At 35.7% G+C, this 26946-nt stretch overlaps 1 protein-coding gene across 2 annotated transcripts in view; it reads right to left on the bottom strand.

Annotated features, from left to right (window-relative positions):
- Positions 1-26946, bottom strand: part of LOC133524709 (uncharacterized) — a 273866-nt gene that overhangs the window by 185969 nt on the left and 60951 nt on the right. The window contains exon 1 of one of the 2 annotated variants that reach the window (XM_061860842.1): positions 16556-16623. The exons of the other annotated variant lie outside the window; for it this stretch is intronic. The gene's annotated coding sequence lies outside the window, so the exon portion shown is untranslated. Of the gene's footprint in view, positions 1-16555; positions 16624-26946 lie in introns of those variants that run through there. 2 annotated transcript variants of the gene reach the window in all.

Here is a 26946-nt window from a genome sequence, read left to right as displayed (position 1 = left end):
AGAGACAAACTAGAGTCGGGGGCCTATTTCCGTATCGTTCGATACAAACCAACATGTGAGATTTGTCAAAATTGTATGCAATTTACATTTCATGTCGAACAAAAAGGCATCTCGACTGATATTAAAATAGAGATCGAATAGAATTGCTTTTTCTTCCAGAGATTTTCGAAATTTGAATGTCATTACCAAATCGATTTTGATGTGGTAATGAAGCAATTACAACATTTTCACAAATATTAAGAAATTTGTTGTAACAAAACAGTTTATCTTAACGTTGGCCATTATTTACGGGGTTTTAAGGCATCATAGGTTTATGATATGTGTGTAGATAAACATATTGAAGTGTGCAAAATCACATATATGAACATTTCATAAGTGCCAAAGGGCCAGACTACAAATGACCACCACTTTTGAGCTTAAGAGGCTGTCAATACCTAAAGCGCGCACACTGTCTATTTGTATCGGAGTAAATGAGATAGCACTGTCGCATGTTACTGGGCCTGGGCAAGGGAATAATAAGAAAAATATTTAAATAAAAAAAAGTGGATTATTAGTGTAATATTTAACTCGACCAAGGTTTAGATATAAATGTTTTGAAATTGTGACTTTAATTGCAGACCCATAAGTCAAAACAATAAAGACATAAAACCGTTTAATTGAGATTTTAAGACCAATCTTTGCAATTATTTTCTATCGAGCCGATTTCGTTCAATCATGTATCGAGTACAACCACGGTCTTTGAAATATAATTAATATGAACATATATTTTTCTTACTTGACTAAAACAAATAGTCTTTCTTAAAAAACTGTTTAAGTAACATCAATTTCAAGGACATTGGGTGTTGACAGCCTCTTAATTTAATGTTTGCGGACTGGAAAACGGAAAGCTATATTCAGATGATACGGTGCCGCCATCTTCTAATTACTTTGCAGAAATCGCGAAGCGTGACGGAAGAGCAGGCGGCTTCCTCGGTACAATGCAAGTTTTAATCTAGTTTTTTTTTGCACCTCCTAATTAAAGTTTCATTTCTCCACTACCTAAAGGTTGTCTGGAAGAGATCGCTCTGTAGCGATAAGGCCGCCTGTTGTTTACCTCTATCTTCATTTATTATGTGTTTCCATGTACATTTATTCTGAGGTTGTGAAATAAAGAGGATTTGTATTGTACAATGTCTCAAGGGCCTATTTTTGATTAAAGCTAGTTATAGTCATCCTCTGTATTTATCCATTATGTTATATATTGTTATTGTAAATAAAATGTGTACTCATTTTTCCAAATAGAGGTATATCTCTACAGTTCGCGTTCTAAAGTATCCAAATTCTGAACCTACCAGTCTAATCATAAAAAAAATCTTCCTTCACATCTTTTTATATCAAAATTTACAACCGGTTGCCCAATGATTTGAAACTAGTTGAAATGTCTGACACCATATTCATAACCAAGCTCAAGGAGTACTTATTAGAAAAAGCGTTTCACTCGGTAGATGAATTTATAAATAGAATAGATTAATATAATATTCCCAATGCCTGTGACATAATTCTATATTTTACAATTTAATGATGCTCAATAATTTAATTTGATAATGTAAGTTGATTCTCGAATGAATAATGATGTAAATAATTGTTAACAGAAAATGTTAAATGACGTGTAACACTTGTTATCAATAAACGATTGATTGATAGATAATAACTTTTGATGCTGACTGTACCTGTACATTTTATTTTACCGTATCTATATGAGTCATACGTAATAAAGTGATAAAATCCTCTAAAAAGCTAGAGGGACCATAATTTCAGCAGCTTAAAGGATAAACGGGGACTAAACTCACATTTGCATAAACGGAATATTCGAACAATATGCCGTTCTTCATAAAAACTCCTGGATTTGGGAAATATCTTTTATTGGACTTAAAAACCTTGTCATCCAAACTAAAGCCATTACAAAAGAAGTTTGGAAAAGTCCACAGAGATGTCCATTATTGTCCAAGTTTGTTTTTCTTTTAATCAAGTAGATCTTAAGATTCGGCGGAGGGTGAAATGAGTGCTTTATGGATAAAATATTCTTTGATATTTAATAAAATGGGATCAAGGGTTTTTGAACCTTTATATAGGTCGTTTTGGATACAGTTGGCTGCATGGACAGATTACTTTCTTTGAAGGATTTCCTACAATCTTAAAAGGGTTTCCTATAGCACACGTAGAGATGCCCAGAGGATATTATCTTTTTTGATAATTTCGTGTAATCTAAGTATGTAACTATGTATTATATCACCGTCTGTTATCTATAGTACAAGTTTTGCTTAGTTTAGGGCTTGTTCACAAATCACGCAAGGTTTTTTTCGGCTAGTTTTTGACCCCCCCTCCCCCTTGGTGATATTTGGTGAGGTTCTTGGCGAACCCCCCCTCCCCCCACATAAACTCAAGTGTATTTTTATATTTGTTTTTTTATTCGACCTTATTTTAAGATAAATAGTATTGTATAAAGTAAATCTTGTTTAGACTGGCTATTTTGAAGTGCCAAGTGAAGATTTATGTATATCGAACCTCGCGTGATTTGTGCACAGGCCCTTAGAGCTAGCTCGATTCCGTGTAAAATGTTACCAAATAGGTTTATTTTGTTATACTGTCCCTAGAACTTGACATTTTTAAATAATCTTAACAGAGTAGACCAAGCTAAGTTGGCATCAATTTTCATATCCCCGAGTGTGCAAGTATTATTTTAAACGACAAATTTCTATGAAATTATGATGTTTAAACAACCCTTGCACAGTCTGGGCTATCAAAATCTCAACAAACACGTTCCAAATATGTAAACCTAGTTAACAATAGTTTTCACGTTTCAAAATCCTTTTTTACCCCGTGCTATCTTCCTCATCTTACCCTCTTCCCATAAAGCCTAATGAACTCCTGGTAGTCCTAGTGCTAATGAAGTGGGTGGTGGCCTAATTAGGCTCTAGAGTCAACGCACTCTTTGGATACGTATGTGTATATTTAACCCGGTAGATTGTACTACGTTTTTCATCTCAATGTTTAATGCATCAATATTCGCAACATTTAAAAACATGTTTCAAATTTCAAGGTCCTCTTAACGTGTTAGGTAATGAGTTGTCTGCCAGTGTCTAGTTATATATTTTGAAGATTACCTATGTTTTTTTTATACTACGTCGGTGGCAAACAAGCATACGGCTCGCCCGATGGTAAGCAGTCTCCGTAGCCTATGTACGCCTGCAACTCCTGAGGAGTTACATACGCGTTGCCAACCCTAAACCCGCCCCCCTCGTTGAGCTCTGGCAACCTTACTCACCGGCAGGGACACAACACTGAGTAGGGTCTAGTGTTATTTGGCTGCTGTTTTCTGTAAGGTTGGCCCAGTTGGGCTCTGCTCTAGATCTGGAATGACATCCACTGGCTGTGCCCTAAGCTGTACACAAAGCGAGATGAAATTCACAAAGCCCATACCTCTCTTTTGGACGTAGTTAAAAAAAATACTAAATTACACCGAACGTAGATAAAAAAAAAATAACGAACGATTCCAGTTGGGCTCTGCCCTAGATTCATGTAACTCAAAATTATAAATATACAAGTAATTATTTCAAATTGTTCCAGTTTTACAGATGTAAATTCGCACAACAACATGTAACTTTTTTCTAACACCGCCATGTGAAACCGTCGCCAACGAAAATGTTCGTAGTGTGACCTTGAACTTGCCCTAAAAGGTAACGTAAATGAATCATATTTGTATCATATTAATAAGTAGCATAACAAACAGCTGCGTAGGAATACATTATTAAACATGTGACAGCCATTGTCTATAATTGGCGGTTAGACGTGATCCGCATTAGAATTTGCTACGTGAATCGTATTAGATTGTAATAACTAATATTATTATTATTGACAACAGTTTGTAACGTTCAAGGTTAAGCGATTGATATTTTAATTATAAACATCTGGGTCACTAAAATCGTACCTACTCTCCTAATCGTACTCTGGAAATCTATCCAGGTTTCCAGGTTTAAAGCCTAGGTAGATCGATATTTCATTTTCGTAAACTCCTATACCTAGAGAGATAAAATGTGACCGAAACTGGCGAAACGTCCTTGCCATATGGACGTCTTGACAGGTTATTCGCATGAATATACAAGCAAATCTCTTCCATACGGCACGCGACAAAGTGACGTTTTGCCGGTTTCGGTCACACATAAACTGAAATCGTTAATAAATTTCAAAAATGGCTTAAATCTGCATGACTCTTTAACAGTCAACCAGTCTCCCAGTAACACTGTTTACTTCCATTAAGTATGTTGTAATGAATGCAATTATATACTTGTTAGAAAACAATAATCCCGACCCTTAAATTTATCGATGTAAATCAAATTCAATCAATAGAAGAGCGTTTTCTTTGTCAATTTTTGTATGTAACATTTTTTGCCATTTTGTGGTATTTCTAGTCATCAGTCGCGAGCCCTTTTCATCCTTATAGGAGAAAAAGTGTCCCAAAATTTCCATACATTTTTCAAACTTTCCTTTTTGTTACCGCCATACAAAGTAGATGAGGAAATGGTAACACAATAGGAAACAAGCTCTGATACATTTTTTTATACCATTCACATTGAAAGAGCTCCTGATTTTAAGTAGAAAAAACGTAAAATTTATGAAATAATAAAAAATTAATGAAATAGGCATTTTTTAAGGAACGAACGCTCAGAAAGCCCGGTTAGATTCACACTTCGTGGTCGCCGCACTCAGTCAGTTAGAGGTGACAAATGAATCCTTCAACGCATATGACTTTACGACCGCTCTTTCATCTCACAGCAGCTGTTTAAACAGACCGCCCTTAGCAACTTTACTGGTGATACGTTTCCCGTAGTTTTATCAAGTTTTTTCCACTTCTTTGTCAGTAGCCACGTTCTAGGGCGACCAGATGTCCCATATTTTACGGGTGGTCCCGATTGGTGGGATTAGGCACGAATTTTTCAATGTCCCGTAATTTGCGAAACCAATACGGGACAGTACATTGTCCCGTAATTTAATGATTCATTTAATGATAAAAATACCTGTTTAAACAATATTTATTTTCTCGCACACAGCGGTGGACACGCGCGATCCGATTTAATATTGCTTTTTAAATTATTTCATTAGGAAATTTAGCAATTGTATAGGTTATTTAATTGATTATGCCAAATTTTAGTAATGGAGACAAATATTTTTTTATAAAAAAAGGCCTGTCCCGTATTTTAACCTCGAACCCCGTATTTTCAATGAAATTTTCCCGTTAAAACCGGAAATTAGATCTGGTCACCCTAGTACTTCGACGACCGGTCTGGCCTAGTGGGTAGTGACCCTGCCTACGAAGCCGATGGTCCCGGGTTCAAATCCTGGTAAGGGCATTTATTCGTGTGATGAGCATGGATATTTGTTCCTGAGTCATGGCTGTTTTCTATGTATTTAAGTATTTATAAATATTTATACATTATATATATCGTTGTCTAAGTACCCTCAACACAAGCCTTATTGAGCTTACTGTGGGACTTAGTCAATTTGTGTAATAATGTCCTATAATATTTATTTATTTATTTATAGTACTAGCCGTGAAAGAGAACTATGAAAGAAGTGTTTTAAGTCCTATTAAAAAACTCGATTAAATTTCTAACTCCTCACGACTATACCAGTCTTTTAAGCTTTAAATCTTCAGTCATGAAATTTAAAAAAAAACCCTAATCTTAGTCTAATAGCAAAACTTCTTAACAAACATAACCTTCGCTACGCATCCTTGTACATCTCTGGTGAAAACACAGCCTTATGTTGATTTATCTAAAATGTAGTCGCGTCGAACCTTTAAGACTTAGTACATATCTTTCTAAGTACACTAATATGCACATTCTGTGTGTGTATACAGACATATCTATATCACTCTGTACAAACTGGTTACACAGATGATTGATGATGATTGTGACCATGTATGTAGTTTTTCTATTGATATACGGGACAAAAACGGGACTGCTAAAAATACGGGACGTGATACTTAAATACGACGGGATGACAGTCCCATATATACGGGACTTATGGCAACCCTAGACTTATAGCAAACTGAAATATAAGCTAATACAGTAGCGGCAGAAATCTATTATATTGCTATTATTTGCAGGCATTCATTCGAAAATTCGTTAAATTAGAGTTATATCATATAAACAATGATTATATCACCATCACGACCATATATACTTACGTCCCGCTGCACGTGGTAACAGGCAGCCACGTTAGCACAATGCGGATTGGGAACTTCACACACACCAATTAATGTGTAATAAATATTGAATTTCTTATTTGAAAACACTCAAATCTTACCAACAATAAAACCCAGATGGATCGATGTTTCGCCCTGTTAGCCTCTGGTTTGAAAATTAATATAAACAATTTCTTTTCGATTAAATACCCATTGGGTTACCGCAAAAACACGGGTAAATAATATTTTTAAAATTTACCGTAATTTGATGGAATTGTCGTTATCATACGTCCCTATATTGTAAATTTCATCGAAATCGCTAAAGCCGTTTTTGAAAAATTACCAAACAAATTATGCAAATGTACGTGAAAAAATATGATAGATTATTTGCCGCGATTGTATAATGTATAATTACAAACAATCACCCATGAATCAATGTTTACCATGTTCACAATGGTGTCTCACGGCGGAAGCGATGCGGTTACAAAATATTATGGATCTTGGACGGTTGTTATGGTATTATATTAATACTCAGGTAAGGACAGAAGAACACGCAGTAGCCTGCCCGTAAATTACACAACTATACTTATAAACGTTTCGAAATAAACTAAATGCCATAGTTATTTATGTCCAAACTAACATTGAACCAAGAAGTTACCGAAATCGCCAAATTAGTACATACGTACGCGCATCACGCATATTTCCCGGAGGGGTAGGCATAGGATTTCCAGTTGCTACGATCCTGTCATACCTCACGCACGCCAGTTTAGGGTGCTCTTCACCTGGCCTTTCTGCAGGATTTCCCCGATTTGATCTTGAGTAGATCAGAGAAAGTCCGCCAAGGTCTACCCCTTTCACCTCCCTTTTCTACTTCTCCCTTATGCACTCTCTTTATTAACCTTCTTTCACTCATTCTTTCCACGTTCCTAAATTTCCACCTATAGTATAAGTTCTCAGATTTAATGTTTGATGTTATTTGCGAAATCGTATCTTACTGAGCTAAATGTAACTAAATTTACCAACATTACTAGTATCCCTTTAGCTTAACAGTCAATGTACCCACTGACATGTAACATTTGTGCCTCCAATGCCGCACGTGTCCATGTCAGTTAGCGTTGCTCTATTTTTCGTTAACCGCTCACCCACTCTGTGCAACCGCGCCAGCTAGCGAACGCTGTCATGTAACATTTGTGCCTCCATTCCATTGTCTTATAATCTGAAACAGCGCGTCCTAAGCTGATAATGCCAGCGGGCGAGGCCCGAAACAGCGTCTGAGATGCAGCAGTTACACTGATAACACGAAGTCAGGAGATTGTAGATTTAGTTGCAAGTAATAACTTTCGCGTGCTGTATTTCCGGACCCATACGACATTTAAACCTTTTTCCTACTCCTCTACTGTTATCTGTCATTTATGCATTCATTAACACGAATATAAGAACATACATAAAAGATTTCAAGAAAAGTCTATATTGTCTATTCCTCATAAAAGCTCTTGTGCTTTTATAAGCTATAATGTTACTGCGATTAATGACTACCAACCTAACAAAACCAAAACGAATACAGTTTTAAACTAAGTGCATTGCTGCCAACTTACAAAATATTCATTTGGTTGCATAGTAAAAATAATTACTTCATAAGTCAGAAACACGCATGTGACACCCGTAATATAGCAACACCCATAGACTACGAAGACCGCTTAGCGTTGCTTGTTAGTCTCCGTAGGCTACGGTGGCCAAAATTGAGAAAAAACTGTCCAAAAAATTAATTTAGCAAGTACCAGGGCCTCATGAGTTACGAGGAGGTGTCGCCGACCGGCCGGCCGCGGCCCGGGGCGGGCCGGGCGCGTAACAAGGTATGCTCGCGCGTCTTGGCTATATACTTTTGCTGTAATTTGTTTACCTAAATTAAGATTTATTTTTGTTGACTCGTAGGAAAAATATTGTATGCAACGTTGTATAAGTAGGTCAAAAAATTCTCGTGGCGTATTCCTTTACAATGTTCGCCTACGCCTTCGGCTCCGGCTCACATTGTAACTCACGCCACTCGCCTTTTTTGACCCTTCTTATACAACTGTTGCATAAAATACTATAAGAAAAGAGCGTTCTCCCACCTTGAATGGCAGCAATGAACTAACAACCCCCCTGGTGTTGCGAGTGGGCGGAGTTAATCGCTTACCTTCAGGTGATTCGTCTACACACTTTTCTCGAAGCCGTTTAATCTTATAGAAATTATTAATCAAGTCACTAGTTATAACAAATACATTTTATAAGTAGTATACGTTCAAAGTTAGAGGGGGGGGGGGGGACACATTTTTTTTTCTTTCGGAGCAATTATCTCCGAATATATTCACTTTATCAAGAAATGTTTGTTGAAAACCCCTAATAGTTTTGAAAGACCTTTCCAACGATATCCCACATTATAGGGTTGAAGCAAAAAAAAAGTTCACCCCCACTTTACGTGTAGGGGAGGTACCCTAAAAAAATTTAAAAGTTTAGATTTTATTGTACGACTTTGTCGGCTTTATTGATTTATATATCCATGCCAAATTTCAGCTTTCTAGCACTAACGACCACGGAGCAAAGCCTCGGACAGACAGACAGAAAGACAGACGGACATGGCGAAACTATAAGGGTTCCTAGTTGACTACGGAACCCTAAAAATCATTTAAATAACGGTAAAAAGTCTGTCTGGACCAACATCTTGAGAGGCTCTCGCTAGGTGGTTGGATCAAGGGTCAGATGCAGAAGGCGGTGATCTTGGACACGGCGCGGATAGTCCGGCGGTTCCTCTCTCTCTGCGGCCCTGACCACCGGCAGCTTGAGCCTTGCCCCGCTGCCGGCGGCACCCTTAAGTTAGGTTTTTTATAATATGTTTATACGTTTTTTGTATTGCTTTTGTACGTGTTTTTGTATTTTATATTCATGTTGTAAACAACCTAACTTAAGAAAAAAAAATAAAGAGAAATAACGTTATAAAACGTATTTAAGTACATAAAATATAGTGCAACCTTTGAAATTAGGTCACACTTCGTTTATTTAACCTTTAAAGCATTTTGTTTTGATGTTGCGCTCTGCGATAAAAGCGAGCAATTTATTTTAAAGTAATCAAAACAGAGTGAATATTCACCATAATATTTATAAAAGAAGTTTCACAAAACGTGTAGATTGAAAGGAATTTCTATGAAGAGAAATATTTTTAAACCAAATATAACCCTGTGTGTTTTTATAGTTAGGTAGTATAAAATAATTGGTTTTCGTTTACTTGTATCATAGAAGTTTCTGTAATATATTAGAGATTAGAGCATTCGTAACTAATAAGTTAAAGAAACTTCTTTATTTCACTAAATATCTCACACACAAATAAATGTTCTTTAATCCTCTAAATCTTCACCCTTAACCATTTTACCCTTCACGCTTTAGAAGCAAGTGAACGAAAGCATTTTGTCTCAATATTTTTGCACAAAATAAATATTAGCTCTGATCTCTCGAAGGACAATGGGATTTGGTAACGTAATAGTTTTCATGATAAAAGTGACCTCTGACAAAAAAATCTTTGACCCGAAAGGTATATCTTAAGCTTAACCACGCGAAAAACAGTCTAAGTTAAATTTCAAAGACAAATATTAATTTCGACTACATATTAAAACTCCGGTGAAACTTAACCATATAAAAGTATTAATTCAAGCGCGTCACTCACGCATTTCTATTCACCACTCGCATGAGTGACCGGCTTAGAAATAATAATGTATACTATAAATTAGCCACGAGACTGTTTAAGCACGAAATACGTTTCATTTCAACCCGAGTCACTCACGAAATTTTAACATCGACTAACCTCGCATGAGTGACCCGATTTTAAACAATTCTTATGTGAAAGTAATACGTAGTTTCCTATCATAGCACATGCCACCCTGCAGGTAATAAGTGTAATAACAGTTTTTATTTAATCATTGGACATGATAATTTCAATATTGTCAGTTAGTCGGGCAAGAACATGACAGGTGATGTAAACCCTCGAACTAATGATGCATAATGACTATGACCTTTTCATTACGGCAATTTGTCCTTTACTGATTGCAAGTGATTTTGCAAAATCATTAACTTTTTTGGACATGCTTTACTTATCCGTACATACATTGTGTATTATTAATACATTGGGCGGTAAACAAGAATTTAGGTATGAACGAGTGTGAATTAATAGTGACGTAGTTTCCTTCGTAAAGGCTTCGAGGCAGGCAAGCTTAAACATATTACGGGCATAATTGAGATTTCACAGAATAACCGTCGTGCTGAATTTTAAGCTGACAGGATTTTAAAAGACGCAAGAAAATGTTGTTGTTAAGTGGTTGTGAGAGAAAACACCTGCAGTGTTTATAAGGGATGAATAAAATGCAAAACGTTTTAGAAGCTTTAGAAACAATTAGCAGCGTGGGTCTGTAATCCAATTGTTGTGAGAATTAATGTAAGCTAGGTGTTGTGCGTCAGAGTAAGGTAAACGTTGAAATGTTTGATATCGTAAACAAAAACAATCGTGGACAAAATGTCTTTGTGTAGTAAAAAAAAGGATATTAGTTTGGTAAAACGAAAAAATCAATTCCTACTATACATACTCGGTGTTAATATTGTCTGTAGCTTACTCTACATTAATATACATACATGATATTAATTTCATGTGTATTAATTTCGATGCAGACAATATGTCTGCGTCGCCAAGCCTTCGCGTGCTTCCGTTGAAGATTCTCTTTATGGAGCGAAACATGTCGAAAATACGTGAGTGACCCGTTTTTTATTTTATTCTGTCCCACAATATTTAACAACTTTTAACGATACCCTCATCTAATTTGGACGTAGTTTAGTAAATTAAATAAGTGACTTTTCTCTTTGACAAAAGGTAAAAAAATACAGCATTTTGTGCATCCTTTTCCCTAAATGACGCCCCTTTTCAAGTTTTATCCAGGTGAATCTGGCTCAGAACTAGTTCTAAACCAGCTCAAATACTAGATTCAATTGAGGTACAAATTAAGAGACGATACGCTCTGTATTCAGCTCGGGTCGGTGATGAATCGAGGAATCCGTTGCCGATTGATATTTCGTACACAGCCCTGATTGTGGTACAAGAGATGAGCTTAGCGTTTTTGAATACTCGATGACCCAGTCTGTTTAAAAGGTTTACAGACACAAATGTCACGTAATGTAAATCATCCGTTTATATTTAAGTAGTAGTGATATATTTACCTATTTGGTAATTTTTAATCAATGTTTTCGTCAATGCCAATTTCACCCTTTTAGCGATTGTATGTCATGCGATATTTACAGTAAGCTATTTATTACCATAACTACGCACACTGATATTAACAAACCAGGAAGTAAAGTGTACTTAAGAAGAGTCTCTAAAGTGTCTTTAAATACCTACCTTGTAATTTTACGTACCAATTTGTTATGATCTTAGAATATAGAAACATAGAAAATAAATTTTGGCACAAATCCGAAGTAGGGAAAATGGAATCTACATAAACGCAATATCGTTTGCTTAGGTTTATCTGCTTGACACACCAAACGGCTCAACACATCACCATTATTTTGCGCAGGCCCAGTTCTCTAAATTAGAATGTTACAAGTAATATACATTGCAAAAGTTCAATAGACATCGTTTTCACCCAAACCTTGGACCAAACCTGGCTTAACCTAGCTTTAACCACCTTGCCATTCTACAATCAACCAACCACCCATACAAATACGTTGCTTTCTCCTTGCACAGAACCCCAAATCAGGGTCACTAGGAAACTATCTCAGTGTTTATTGCGATTTATACCTCGATCGTGATCTATTTAATAATTACGCGTTTTCCCGAACTCTATGAATAGGGTAGTGGTTGTAAGGCGAAAGTAGGACGTGTTGAAAGTGGTACACGTACATATGTGGCTTTCTATCAGAGAAGGTTCCTTCTGTAAATAGAGCACAAGGACCCTTTAGGCGTGGAAAGCCACATATATGAAGATTCGAGGGAGCCTACATTGTGTTTCTTCTAGTACTAGTTTAAAGGTAGGTGGACCATTCTATTCGAAATACAGTTATTTTAAAAATAACATACAAAATCCCAAATTTGGATAATTTACATAACAACTTAAATAAAATGGCTCATGCAGATCTCATCAATCAGATATCCTAGAAACCTTATCGTATAAACCTTGAAAAAGCGCAAACAAAATTGGATTTTTCATGTAGTTTAGAAAGATAGATCTTGTTTTCTTTGCATTCCGCTGTCATTTTTTTTAAGTTCCACGAAATTCCAAGTCATTTCATACTTAACTGGTTCATATGTTACCTAAAATTAATTTATTTTCACACATTTATTAGGCAAAGGGGATTAGGGCTTTTGCAATTACTTTAGCTACTAGTTAATATTTTACCTGGTGTTAAATAGATATAGGCTTAACTCGACATCTGCAAACCTTTGTTTCCACCAGTGTTGAAACCGACGCTAATGCTCTTAGCCGGCAAAATTAATTATCGGCCGACAAAAACCATAAGCTGTTGCGATATTGCGGGCTTGGAGAGCTGTGAGGTTCTTAATCCGGTTAAAGTTAATGCTGAGATATTTACAAGTACATTTCCTATACTGGCAAGGTAGATATTTAGTGTAAGAAGTGGAGTTGCTGACTTAACTTAGGGAAGAATAGCTTTTTTATGAAATTCCATTTCGGCAAACGGTTTTCACTAACTAAATCGGAACAAATCACTTTGATTTTGATCGCTTCAGCATAATATATTCTAGGTTTATAGGTTCGCTTTAAAAGAAATACATTGTTTTTATAAAACACGCATATAAAATGTGATTAAAAGTGCATTCCCACATCATTAATACAATTAATTCAAAAAGTGTCTACTCACTTATTCGACGTGAATGTCGTTATGAAGCGAAACATGTCGAGCAATCGTTGACTAGAAATACGTGAGTGACCCGATTTAATCTTAAATTTTATAATATTTAATTCAATTATTTTTTTTAAATTACGGGTTATCAACTGTCTGAAATAAAATTATTTTATTTTATTTATCTTAATTAATATATTTAATATGTCTGTGTCTCGCGAAAATTCTGTTATTAAAATAGTGTTATATTTGACCGCTGGATGATGAAGCGTGCTTGACAAACACGATTGATTGATGACGACCGGTCTGGCCTAGTGGGTAGTGGACCCTGCCTATGTAGCCGCTGGTCCCGGGTTCGAACCCGGGTAATGGTATTTATTTGTCTGATGAACACAGATATTTGCTCCTGAGTCATAGGTGTTTTCTGAGTATATTTTTATTTATTATAGTTAACCATTAGCTTGAAGCGATGGTCAAGCGTCGTTATGTGATTGAAAGCGTTTCGCCTTTATGCGTATTGACTGAACACTTACGGTATAAAATTTTAATAATTTCGATTACAAAACACAGCTTTTGCAAAAAGGTGCGCCGATTACACTATACAGTATACACTTAACTAAAAAAGCAAATAAGTTTTAGATCTTAGAGAAAACAGCGTGTGACCAACAAGGCAAAGACAACCAATTTAGTCCCATTTAACTCCTATCGTCTCTCAATCTAAAGGCTAAACTACTAACTGCTTTATATTTAAAAGGTCGTATAAACATACGTGGTTGATAGCACAAAAGCCGTTTCAGATAACGCGGACTAGATTAACAAGAAGTGGGTTAATTTGTGTTTATTGGGACGACAAATCGGACCAATTTGTCACATCATTGAGCACCGCTCGTCAGGTCTATTCGAGTCGTAGTACTGTCATTATTCAAACTGTGTCATTGTTAGAATACATCGTATAGTGCAGGCACGCAGTAGCACACGACCAATTCTCAAAAACACAATTTTTGAGAAATTACGAGGTCAAAGTTCTAACAGTTGAGTGTGCATCAGTAGCTACATCTAACTTCTTTCATTTTGGGTCAATCATGTTTTTGTTTCCTATCATATAAAGTTTAATATATGAATGTAAAACTTAGGAAAACATAGTTATTTAGAACTGTGGTCATATTGCAGAAATATTTTTTTTGAAATTTTAAGATGAATATTGCGCATAGAATCGATTTTATGATAAAAATGTTAAGTTAAAACTCTCAAGTCAACTCGAACTCATTTAAAAAGACGTAACTCGGCTCATGTGTATAAGGTATTATACATGTAAGCCCGAATCTGTAACCTAAACCAATAAAGTGATTGATTATCCTTATGTTCAATCCAATTTACCAGAGTTTTTCCTTGAAAGTAAATAATTCGCGAGGAAATAGATCTATTCGCAAAAAGGCCTAATTATCTTTGTGGGTTAGAAGGGAAACAAAAATCTTGAAGACACTATTGCCTGGCGGATCCGGAGTTTTTTTTTCCGGAAAACCTTTTGTTTTGTTGAGGATGTTGACATTGACGAATATAAAATTAGTTATAGGTAATTTAAATAAGTCACTCACGTTTTTTCATGCTCAAAATAAAATTACTTTTAAATATCCGTTTTTAATTCTCAAAATAAAATTTTAGTAAAATTTTACAAATTCGCTTCATACCGTAATATAAACTTAAAAAATGTGAGTGACCCATGATGTAATTATGTTTTTAAAATATTAAAATTTATATAAGATTTTTATAGTAGAAATGAAACAACCTTATGCACGGGCATCAATTTCATAATAAATAAATAAAACATTATCAAAAGTAAAAGTTACTAATGTCCCTAACTTCTAAACTCACGCCACAGATTAAATGACGTAACTTCAAGAACAATTGATGAAACTTTAGATAAACTTTACGAAGTAATTTTAAGTTTGTTCAACTTAAGTCCTAATGTTTTCTGCCTTGAAATTAAACGATATTAAATGAGAAATGTTCCTAATAGGTTTTGTTTGTTAACTTTTGATATTTAATAAATTAATACCTATAGAACTATACGAGTATATCACTAAACCGGAACATCTAAGTCGTTTTTGAACACCCAATAAAAGAATGAAGAATGGCACAAATTTTATATTACTTACTCCCCCGATCCGAAATCCGATATTAGATCAGTAAAATATGCAAACTCTTAAACAATAGTACAGTACCATAGAAGCCGGATAACGAAGGGTTGCACGCCTAGTACATATAGACGGCTAAGCGTAGCGAGGCCGAATAGGGATACGCGGCCGGCATCCCCGTTTCACGCCGAAATTTACTCAGCTAAAAACAGATTACGAATCTACTACTGTTTGATGGTTGAATGCTAAAACGTAGTGTCTTGTGTCACAATTTGACGTTTATAAACAAAAGAAGGTTGCTTTACAGGCCTAGTTGTGTAAGGCTGTATTAAATTCCTTTACACATTATGTTCACTAATCGCACCGAATACGTAGTATTTCCGGACCTAATTTGAAGTCAGTAAGGTGTACATGTTTTATCGCAGGCTTGAGAAAATATATTTTATATCTACATGGCCTGTAACCCTTCGTTTCCCGGTCTCTATAGTAATGTACATACTATTAAACGGGTCACTCACGTATTTTAAGTCGAAGATTACTCGACATATTGTCAGGGAAGTTTTGTTATTAAAACAGTATGGACATTGCTGCATACGTAACAGCAACTTTAACTGACCATAGGTGTGCCTTATCTCTTTATAATAAGGTTTATGGATGAACTCCGTCAACGATTGTACATTATTGAGAGAGAGTTTACTGTGGGAATTGGGGGCGTGAATAGAGGGCTTAAGTTTCTACTGTCAAGGTATATAATTATTGAAAGGTGAAAGATGTAGGTACATAATAATGTAGTTAAGTCAATCTTTTTTAAGAAATTTCCCTAGCAAATAAAATATTAGTCATAGACAGATGTAAAGTGGTTTCATCCTTGCGTGTCTTATCATGTAAACAAACATGACGTTCCAACAATACGATTTATAGAGATCCGTTCGTTACTGCGATTATTGATGAAAATCTTATTAGAAAGCATATTTGTCAGTATTTATTTGTAATCTATATCAATATTTATTTGTAAGCATATTTATTTGTAATCAAGAGAAAAGTGTGATAATGTGTCCGAGAAGTGTTTATTTACATGATAGGATAAGCACACACACACACACTTTAGGCTAATTTACCGACTGAAATATTGGTAAAATTTTACATAATTTTGTTACAGGTCAAAACTAGATTGGGACTGGTTTTAGTTTATTATTTTTAAAACCAGACACAACGCTCCAGTATTCTTAATTTTCGGAGAACAGAAGATCCAAATTGTGTTGTTCTGATATCAGCCAACTACACAAAATTCAAATTAGATAATAACAAGGTCAAATAAATTCACCTGTGTTCGAATATTGCGTGTTAAATCCTCTGGACCTTTGTTGTGTAGGTTGGTAAGTCAAATATTACCTGAAAGAACAAAAATAACATATTACTTATACATTGTTTAAGAAACTTATTCGTTAATATTACACCCGTATATATTAAAAATATTAGAACAGGTGACTCACGAGGTTTGGCCAATTTTTGACTTTGAACGTGAGTGACCCGTTTTAGCGTCTACCGCACACCCCACACTATCGTCTGCCGAGCGTCGGCGTCTAGTCAACTCTATGGTTGCTGCTCGGCGCAACGTTGGCGCAACTGCGCAGCGCCGCTATTTTCCCATAGCGTTGCGCTGACTAGACACCGACGCTCAAAAGACGCTAGTGTAGGGTGGCACTTAATATGTCTTAATCTCACTGAAGTTTTGTAATTACATTTTCATTTTATAGCATTGTTACGAACAGTTAGTCATGTGAAAATCTACGATATTTATTTTTATTTACACACATACTCGTATGTGCCTCATTCATTTATTATGTAAGACGATTTTTGCCAGTTTTTGAACCCCTTCCACATCTATATAATCTTATACCTTTAAACAAGCAATTCTTGTATGTATGTACTTATATATTTCGGTGATTTCGAAAATGGCTCTAACGATTTCGATGAAATTTGCTATATGGGGGGTTTTCGGGTACAAAAAATCGGTCCAGCTATGTCTTATCTCTGGGAAAACGTGCATTTTTGAGTTTTTACATGTTTGCCGAACAAAGCTCGGTCTGCCAGATATTAAACAATATATTACGTAAGAACTAACAATCTAAAGCAAAAACAATACACGTTCGGTTTGCTTCAGTTTTAATGTTCAAAACAATTTTTAGTACGTTTATTTGTACCTAAAAAGGTACTGGACTCCTCTAAACGAACTCTGCATCGTGTTTGATAGCATAGAGTGTGGAAGTATTATTTTACAGATCATAATTTCATAGAAATTTAAAAATTGTCGCATCCTAATCTTACGTAAGAACTATGAAAACCACCCCCCACCCCTTTGTAAGAAAACATAAGACATGTTCGACCCCCTCCACCCCTCACCGTCTTAGGTAATAAATGAATGGCACCAATAAACCTATGTGATGCTTTCAAAAACCTTAAATGATGGCCAGCATTAAGTTAATCTGTTTTTAAAAGCTTTTATTTAACTTGCAATGTATGTATGTATGTTTGTTCGGGTGGAATCTTGCAACTCAATTTTGAAGCAGATACACTGAAAGAAATGTTTGCATAACTGTAACAAAATTTTGGTTACTGTTTACACAAAAATTGGGACTTGCGAACTATGTGTATATGTTACAAAACCGTGTTTGGCTATCAGTGTTCAGGTACTGGGTATACACTACAAAATAAGTTTGTAAATTTATGCAAAGTTTATTTTCTTATAACCGTAGTTTAGTTATTTAGTAAAGTTACAAAACCAGTTCGGCTATCTATTTTTTTCAGTGTATCTTCAGCCGATTGAGCTGAAATTTACAACCAATTTCGTATCGGTGAAAATGTTATTATTGCTACATTACAATTAAAAATTGAAACATCTCTTAAAAACAAAGGATATTGATTTGACCTCATTTGTTCGTTTTATTTACTCGCTTTCCGCTCGTTTCATAAACCCACATTTACATTTTCAATATTTGAATGTCTTTGATAATGATGTTCGAGTCCATACTTTTGTAAAGTTCTTTAATATATAAACTGTTACCAAATATCCCGTGAGATGGCGCTGTACCGGGAGCGGCGATTTCTACATCACGCTATCGAAATGTTTATAGGGATTGTATATAAGGGTTTGAGATTATTTTGAATATATTGGCCAGGCTGACGCAACTAGGAACAAAATAAGTTTTGTATGGAACTTGTTTCGCAAATCTTTGCCAACGAAGAAAAATAAAACGTCAGTGCTATTTACCAGTGTTGCCAACTTGGCATATAATATGCCAGATCTGGCATATTTTCAGTCGCTTTGGCATGAAAATTTTCCATTTAGCATCTGGCTTATATTTTAGCATATTTTGTCTAAGCCAAGTTTGCACCCACTTTGTACCAACAATATGCGCCATCGCTTTATGTGGTTCATATTTTCATGTGAATTTTGACTTGTGGTGGTGGATGGGCGGATGGACGTCGATGGACTATAATAATTTGAAAATGGCAACTAAATACAGTTTATAAAGTTTAAATGAATGATTTTTTCGTGGATTGACATATTTGATTTCCGTTTTGCATTTTTCATGCTTAGTCAACCTGCTGTGTAGTTTGTGCTGGATTATCTACCATTTTTATTCTGCCACTCTAGCAGTTCACATCGTCCTTTAAGTATGCGTAGCGTATGTGTGCAATATTTTTAATACATGTACCTATATAAACTTAGGGCCCGTCCGGACGGGATGATCAAAGCGAGGTCGATCAAGAAAAAAATTGGTGTCAATCCTATTTAGCGTCCACGGTTCACCTTGTACACAATTAAAACACCAATTTTAGATTTATGGTGACATTCGAGCGCTAGAAATCAAAAATAATTGCCCCCAAAGGCACATACTACACAGCGTCGAAAATTGGATTTCTTGCATCCGCATCTCCATTTGATTGATCAAAATTTTGAAATCGAATCAAGTGTTATCGGCGAGCCGATTTTATTTTTGTGTCCACGCCACCTGATTGGATCAAACAAATTGATCGGATTGAGCGAATATTGTCCCATCTGGACTGGCCTTCACTGATCTTGTACAGAAATTTACCCAAATCTCTGTTTTGCTATTTTGCTAGGATGGGATAGCAGTCGGCATTTTAGTCTTAGCAGAGGGCCTATCATGAACATCAATAATGGAAAATTTCGAGCAGCTAACTCTTTTACTCCACTTAAGGTGGAATTAGAGTTACAGAATTAGTTGCTGGAATTTTTTAATTTTCGATGTCCGCGGTTATACGCATGAAACGGGATGCTTTGCTCGCGTTTTACGCGCACTTGGTCAATAATAAAACCATTAAATAAAATTCTATCAAATATTTTTCCAAACAACAGCAGATTCGTAACAGTCGTAACTAAAGAACAAACAACGGCGGTGCATTTTACTGCGTATTTTTAGACACCATATTATTTTAAAGTGCCTTTTTTCAAGTGACATTTTAGCATTTTTTTATAGCACATTTCAAAAAACTAGCATATTTTTGGCATATTTTAGAGATGAGTCTAGCATATTTTCAAAATCCGAGTTGGCAACACTGCTATTTACTCTGTCAAGTTTACATCAAGTCAACTGTCAGCCTAATTGTTTTGTTTGTTATGAAGGCTTCAATGTTTTGTTCGGGTATTTCGTGCAATTTCTTTATTATTTAGTGAAAATATCGAAAATTGTGATTCGTGATCAGGGTAAAGAGCGACTTTGTTATAATGCCACCGAGAAAATGGTGTACTAAGTGTGAAATATGTGGCAAGCGAGCCACTCGAGAAAATCACGAAAAAAGGAATTTTATGGCGAAATTTCCCTTGGATAAAGACCGGTACGTATTGCTTTAGATACTTTTGACCTTATTTTGGTGCAGCAGGCTTTAAACACATCGAAAATTTGATATTTTATATTATTTTTAGTTATGAACTAGGGATGTACTAAAACTATCGATAATTGTATGTTTATTTGTATATCAGTGTAAGTAATTAAATAAAATATGTGAAATTTCCTGAGAACTTGCATGCAATATGACACAAAATTAATTCGTCGAAGATTTTCAGTGGAAAATTATCTATCATCTATGCATTAATGGTCATTATTTGACATATTTTTTTAATCTAGTAATTATTTAATATATTAATCTGAAATGTAAGTAAATTAATCTCTCTTTTTGTGATCAATAAAAAATATTATACGACATTATTACACAAATTGACTTAATCCCATAGGAAGCTCAATAAGACATGTGTTGTGGGTACTTAGACAACGATATATACATATAAATACATAGAAAACATACATGACTCAGGAACAAATACGCATCACACAAATAAATGCCCGTACCATAATTTGAACCTGGGACCATCGGCTTCATAGGCAGGGTTACTGCCCAGTAGGCCAGACCAGTTCTCATGACAGACATATAAATACATAAAAAGTTAGAGCATTGATAAAGGGTCGTTGATAACTGGATGCCGAAAAACATGATTTATAGATGCATATTAGCGCTAAATAATCAGTTGATCATCTCATTAGCAAATACTTGGAATATAAACTGTAGATAAAGTCATGTTTGTCCAAGGCTGTATGTTTTCAGATGCAGGCAGTGGGTCAAATTTGTTGGGAACGAAGACCTGACGATACATCTTCCCATAGAAAAGTAACATTTATTGAAACATGTATGTGCAGAACATTTTGAAAATAAAGAGTTAAATAAAAAAAACAAGACTTAAAAACTATATAATAAATATAAACTGTAGATAAAGTCATGTTTGTCCAAGGCTGTATGTTTTCAGATGCAGGCAGTGGGTCAAATTTGTTGGGAACGAAGACCTGACGATACATCTTCCCATAGAAAAGTAACATTTATTGAAACATGTATGTGCAGAACATTTTGAAAATAAAGAGTTAAATAAAAAAAAACAAGACTTAAAAACTATATTAAAATAATTCGGGTCCACATTAAGCCCGACCAGATATTAGTCCACTCAAAGAACTATCCACTATATAACATACAACTTAAATGTGGACTCGATGCTAACCTGATTTCTAGTACAAAATTTTTAGACAGGAGCCTATGTTTCAACCCTCCCCATTTTATCGATATCGATAAGAATCGCAAGCGTGTAGCGTACTACACTATTTAAATCGGTTATGTTGGTATTATGGTTCCTTGACAGTTCTTTGTCGTAGATTTTGGTAATGATTTGCGAAATAAACCGAGTCCACTCGCTAGTATGGAAGTCCCGTCTCTTAAAACGTAGTGATTATATGCTCTTTGATATTGGCTTTATTTGTGACTGGTTGTTTATTTCCATAGTCAATCCTCTTTAAGTAAAGAGCGCCCTTTTTGAAAGAGGAGTACATACAAATGAAGCAGTGATATAAATTATTAAGTACTTATTTTAAACGCATAGCGCGTCTATAATAGCCATTACAGGTATATTATTTAAAAACATGGTGAGACAACTTGTGTTTATCACGTATCTGATGATTCTGATGCACACTCGACGAGCAATCGGCATAATAATCAAATACCTTCCTTGATTTACATAATTAGTAATTACTAAGCAAACATCTACAACAAACAATATCTACACGTCTACAACCATTATTATTATTATTATTTTTTAATTTATTTAGAAAACAAACAGCCTTTTACAAATATGTCTAAAGTAAATGAACTAAAAATAGGCCTAAAGTTTCCTACATTACTAAGAAAACTTTTACATGGAAATGTAAATTACGCAATTATAAATTACCGGTTTAGTTGTGTACTACATGCAAGTAAGGTAAGAAAACATACAAAAGTATGAAAAATATGACTGGAACCAAATTGATCAATTTCTAGAAAACAAAATTTGCCGAACTTTGTTCTTGAACACGGACAAATTTATATTATTCAACCAACCAAGATTCGTGTCTACAAGACTGTAATTAGGCCAATTTTGATGTATGGGTGTGAAGCTTGGACTCTGACTCAGAAACAAGAGAGCAAGCTCTTAGTGGCGGAGAGGAAAATCTGGCGGAAGATTCTGGGGCCTATCAGAGATGAAGATGGAACTTGGAGGCGTAGGAAGAATAGGGAGCTAGAGGAGCTGGTTGCGATGCCCAATATAATTGGAGAGATCAAAGCCACACGACTCCGCTGGCTCGGTCACCTAGAGAGGATGGGAGAGGATCGTGCCGTGAGAAGAGCGTATGTGGGGCACCCGGGTGGAAAACGTCCGTCTGGGCGTCCCAGATACCGCTGGAGTGACGAAGTCCTAAAAGACCTGTTCGCCCTCGGAATACCCAACTGGCGTGAAGTGGCGCAGGATAGGGCAGAGTGGCGCTCTCTTGTGTCAGAGGCCAAGATCCTGTTTGGGTCACTGAGCCAGTGAAGAAGAAGAAGATACAGGATGTTTATTTTAGTCACCTGCAATCATTTACCGGGTAAAATATAGGTCATACTAAGCAACCTTCACTATGGGATCAACCCCAAAATTACAGTAAAAGATTGGTTGTTTCATACATTTTGGCTATCTAACCTTGACATATTCTATGGGGTAGTAATTTTTTTAGGGGTTTCGAGCCTGGTCCCATATTAAAAGTTGCTCAGTATGACCTATATATTCAGCCCGTAATTTATTACAAATGACTAAATAAACACCCTGTGTTAAGCAGTAATCAATTGATCAGATACCTATACAATGTGTTACATTAACGAAGGGCAATCGTGTTTAGCGCCATAAAACTTTGAAGGGGTGCAGTTTTAAAATGGTTGAGAAACATAAGTATGGGGGGTGATTTGTCGATAAAATTCATCGTACTATACGTGGTTAACGGCTCCACTATACGTAGACAAACACATTGTATACCTATACGTAACTGCACTAATATACATAGAATAGATGCACTTTAACAGATGCATGTCAAAGTGACCTTATCTTTCACCTGTCATGTCCCCACGTCTGCCGTACGTGACTACGTAATGAGCATGAGCACGTACCGTAATATAGATCGTTATCCGACTATGTATTCTTGAACCTTATTTACAAAGCCATAAGCTTTACAAGCTGTCTGTTGTGTATTTCTTAATACACAGTACTGTCAGCATCAAAAGTAGGCGATGAAACAACACTCCAAAAGTGTGTGTCCTAGAGCTCCTTTTTAAATATACATAGATATATCTTTTTCATTTCGATTCGAAAGTGGGTCGTTGTTGTTCTAAAAATTGTGCAGAAAATGATAAGTTTCTGTTCTAGAGCACTGTACTTTCTAAGTACGTGTTTTCTTTTTTTACCATGAGCAATTTTTATTTTTATTTTAAATGGATTTGTTCTACAATTTCCATTCTGATAATTAAATTTCATTCGATATTAGTGTCCGACCGAAACATGTTTTTTTTGCCGAAACCGAAGGTGGGCGAAACCGAAAATTTTGTAGACTAGTTACTAAAACTTATTGTTAAAATCGTTGAAAAAATGTCATAAAAACCGCTTTTATACACTTGTGGAACTACAACTTGGATAGAAATAAATAAATCCTTTTCTGGAAAATAAAAAGAAATGTAGTTTTATTGAAATTAAAAGTTATTATTCTACTTCTGACATCTAACAGCAAAGATATATAATTGGCTTAGCGAGGTAAGACAACCAAATAGGTAGATTAGATTAGATTAGATTAGATTTATTTATTTCTTAAAGAAAAAGACACAGTATTTTACACAAAAGGATAAAACAAAGGCTTTCACTAAAAGATCGTACAACGGTCGGTACGCCAAACACTTATTAAAACTGCGTCAACTGTCCAGTGGCGCCCTCATTAAGGGAATTGTGTTTTCTAATAAAGCAATTAATTTCTGTGTATACATAAATCAGTAAGTATATTAAAATTGTTGTCCTACTTTGTTTCCCAACTTTTGGTCTTTGTCACACAGTTTAATTTCATAGTTAGAAGTACCATTTCGTACGTTTCGGCTCGTATTTCTAAACTAAAACTGGCCCAAACCGAATCTTCGGTAACACACTATTCGACATGTTGTGGTTAACACTCACTTACCAAATGTTATGACGTTCAAATGTTTGTTTCACGTCTGACAGTGTGTGGTTTGTTTACATTTTGCGTTTGTTAGCAAAGTTTGTATGTTAATATTTAATGTGTAGCCAGAAACCTTAAGCTCTAAGTTATTCGTATAGGAGATGCAAGCAAGTACTAATAATAAATAAATAATAAAAATAAATATTATAGGGACATTGTAACACAAATTAACTAAGTCCCACGGTAAGCTCAATAAAGCTTGTGCAATACTCAGACAACGATATATATAATATACAAATACTTAAATACATAGAAAATATCTATGACTTAGGAGCAAATATCTGTGCTCATCACACAAATAAATGCCCTTACCGGGATTTGAAACCAGGACCATCGGCTTCATAGGCCGGGTCACTTCTCACTAGGCCAGATCGGTCGTCACTACTCGCCCTAAGAGAATGATCCAAGGAAACAGCCTTTCAACGATTGCATATACCTACTAAAAATATTGGGGCGTATGCCGCCGTGAATGGGTACTACTCGTATGAGTTACGGCGTTAGGAGCGAAAGTTGAAATTATTTTCTCTAGTCTTATGTTTTTGTTCATATATAATTAATGGCGGTTTTTTGATCTCTGAAGCCTATCAAAGGTTGGTCTGTGTTGAACCTAGAAAGTGTGTAAATTAGACCTTAGTATATGATAATACCTGTGTCACTAAAAGACAAACACTAATATCGTAACGATTTGACGTATCTAAAGCATTTAAACAACATTTACAACATGTATCTAATAGCTATTTCAATTTAAACACTCTTACACGTATAATAAGGTCTAGTTCTCAACGAACGTTTGACGATATACGATTTTACAACATTAGATGAGTTGGTTTGGTTTACATTTCAGAGATTGAGTCACGAAGGCGTGTTACCGAGTTTCCGATAACAATAGCAAACAATTGTAACTGACCAATTGATCTTAGGCGAGTCTTATGTCGTTGCAATAAGGTTTAAGTTTGGTTAGTTTACTAAGGAATGGTATTATGTACCTACTAGTAGTGTACGAAACTACCATGATTGTAATGTTACAATAGTAGTACCTAGTTGGGCTTCCTTAAAGGTAGGTTGTTACAATGTTTGTGTATTGTTTCTATCGATAGTAGTAGGTAGGTAGGTAGTAGTAAATTACAGTCATTGAATTTGAAGGTTTGTCATTTTTGAACCTTAATGTCATTGAAAAGCAGTCGAAAAGTGACAAGCTTTCAAAGTCCGTGACTACATTAACTGAGTAAAAGAAAAAGTTAACGTCGTGTTATACCAGCTCAAAAAGGCACAAAAAATATCTCCATGCGGTCAAGGTTTAACAATAGTGCCTTAGCTTCATTCCAATTATTTAATTATTATTATGAGCCCATATTGCCCCACTGCTGGGCAAAGGCTTCCCTCTTATTCTTCCTCGAAAGTCTCCCACCAGTCTTTCAAAGGCGTCCAGTTCGTCCCGCCATCTCCGACGAAGTCTACCGTGACGCCTTACAACCTGTGGGATCCAACGGGTGGCTGTTTTGGCCCACAGGTCATCCGGCTCACGACAGACGTGTCCTGCCCAGTGCCATTTAAGCTCATTCATTCCAAAATTTATTAATTACTTCATTTCTGTAAAACTCTACATTGTCAAATGTAGTCTTTAAATAACTTAAGAGGAATTCTTAATGAAACTGTCTGGTGGTTCGCAAAAGTTAATCATAATAATTTATTTGACCTCAAGCGTGCTTCCTCAATAATATTCTATTAAAATGTCAATTTGAAGTCAAGTAGCGTCATTCATTATCATTCCGAATATTATGTAGGTATATGATTAGTCATATTTATGCAATGTCTATAACTTTTCAATATTACCTAACCATTGGGTCATCGTATATTTATTAATCTGTTACATCTTCAATGCAAAACTAATCTGAAAAGATACAAATCGTCTGAAATATAAAGATATAATCTTTTTAATTGCCCTAATATAGTCTAGAGTATCGTCCAATTTATCATCAGTGTCAAGCGATAACTGTCTTTATAACTAGGCAATAAGAGTATAAGTTGTGCGATATTGGCAGTAGATCACAATTCGCAATGTCATTATTGACGATACATCAGTGACATAACAGAGGAAGTTGTGCAAACGATCTCTCGTTAGATGCGCGCGAGTTGATTTTAGCTTGTTGAGAATTCTCTTCCTTTACTTTTATAATACGCTCGCCGGTTCAGGGTACTCTTCACCTGGCCGTTCTTCAGGATTTCCCCTGGGCTCTTTGATCAGAGAAAGTCCGCCGAGGTCTGGTAAAATATATATTTTTTTATATACTACGTCGGTGGCAAACAAGCATACGGCCCGCCTGATGGTAAGCAGTCTCCGTAACCTATGTACACCTGCAACTCCAGAGGAGTTACATGGGCGTTACCGACCCTAAACCCGCCCCCCCTCGTTGAGCTCTTTGCTCACCGGAGGGCAACCTTATTCACCGACAGGAACACAACACTATGAGTAGGGTTTAGTGTTATTTGGCTGCTGTTTTCTGTAAGGTACTTCTCCAGTTGGGCTCTGCTCTAGATCTGGAGTGACATCCACTGGCTGTGCCCTACCACACAAAGCAAGATGACATTCACAATGCCCATA

This window comes from Cydia pomonella, chromosome 14 (genome assembly GCF_033807575.1).
Source record: "Cydia pomonella isolate Wapato2018A chromosome 14, ilCydPomo1, whole genome shotgun sequence".
Taxonomy (NCBI): Eukaryota; Metazoa; Arthropoda; class Insecta; order Lepidoptera; family Tortricidae; genus Cydia; species Cydia pomonella.
Note: the sequence above shows the minus strand (reverse complement) of the source record. Positions and strands in the feature narration are given on the sequence as shown.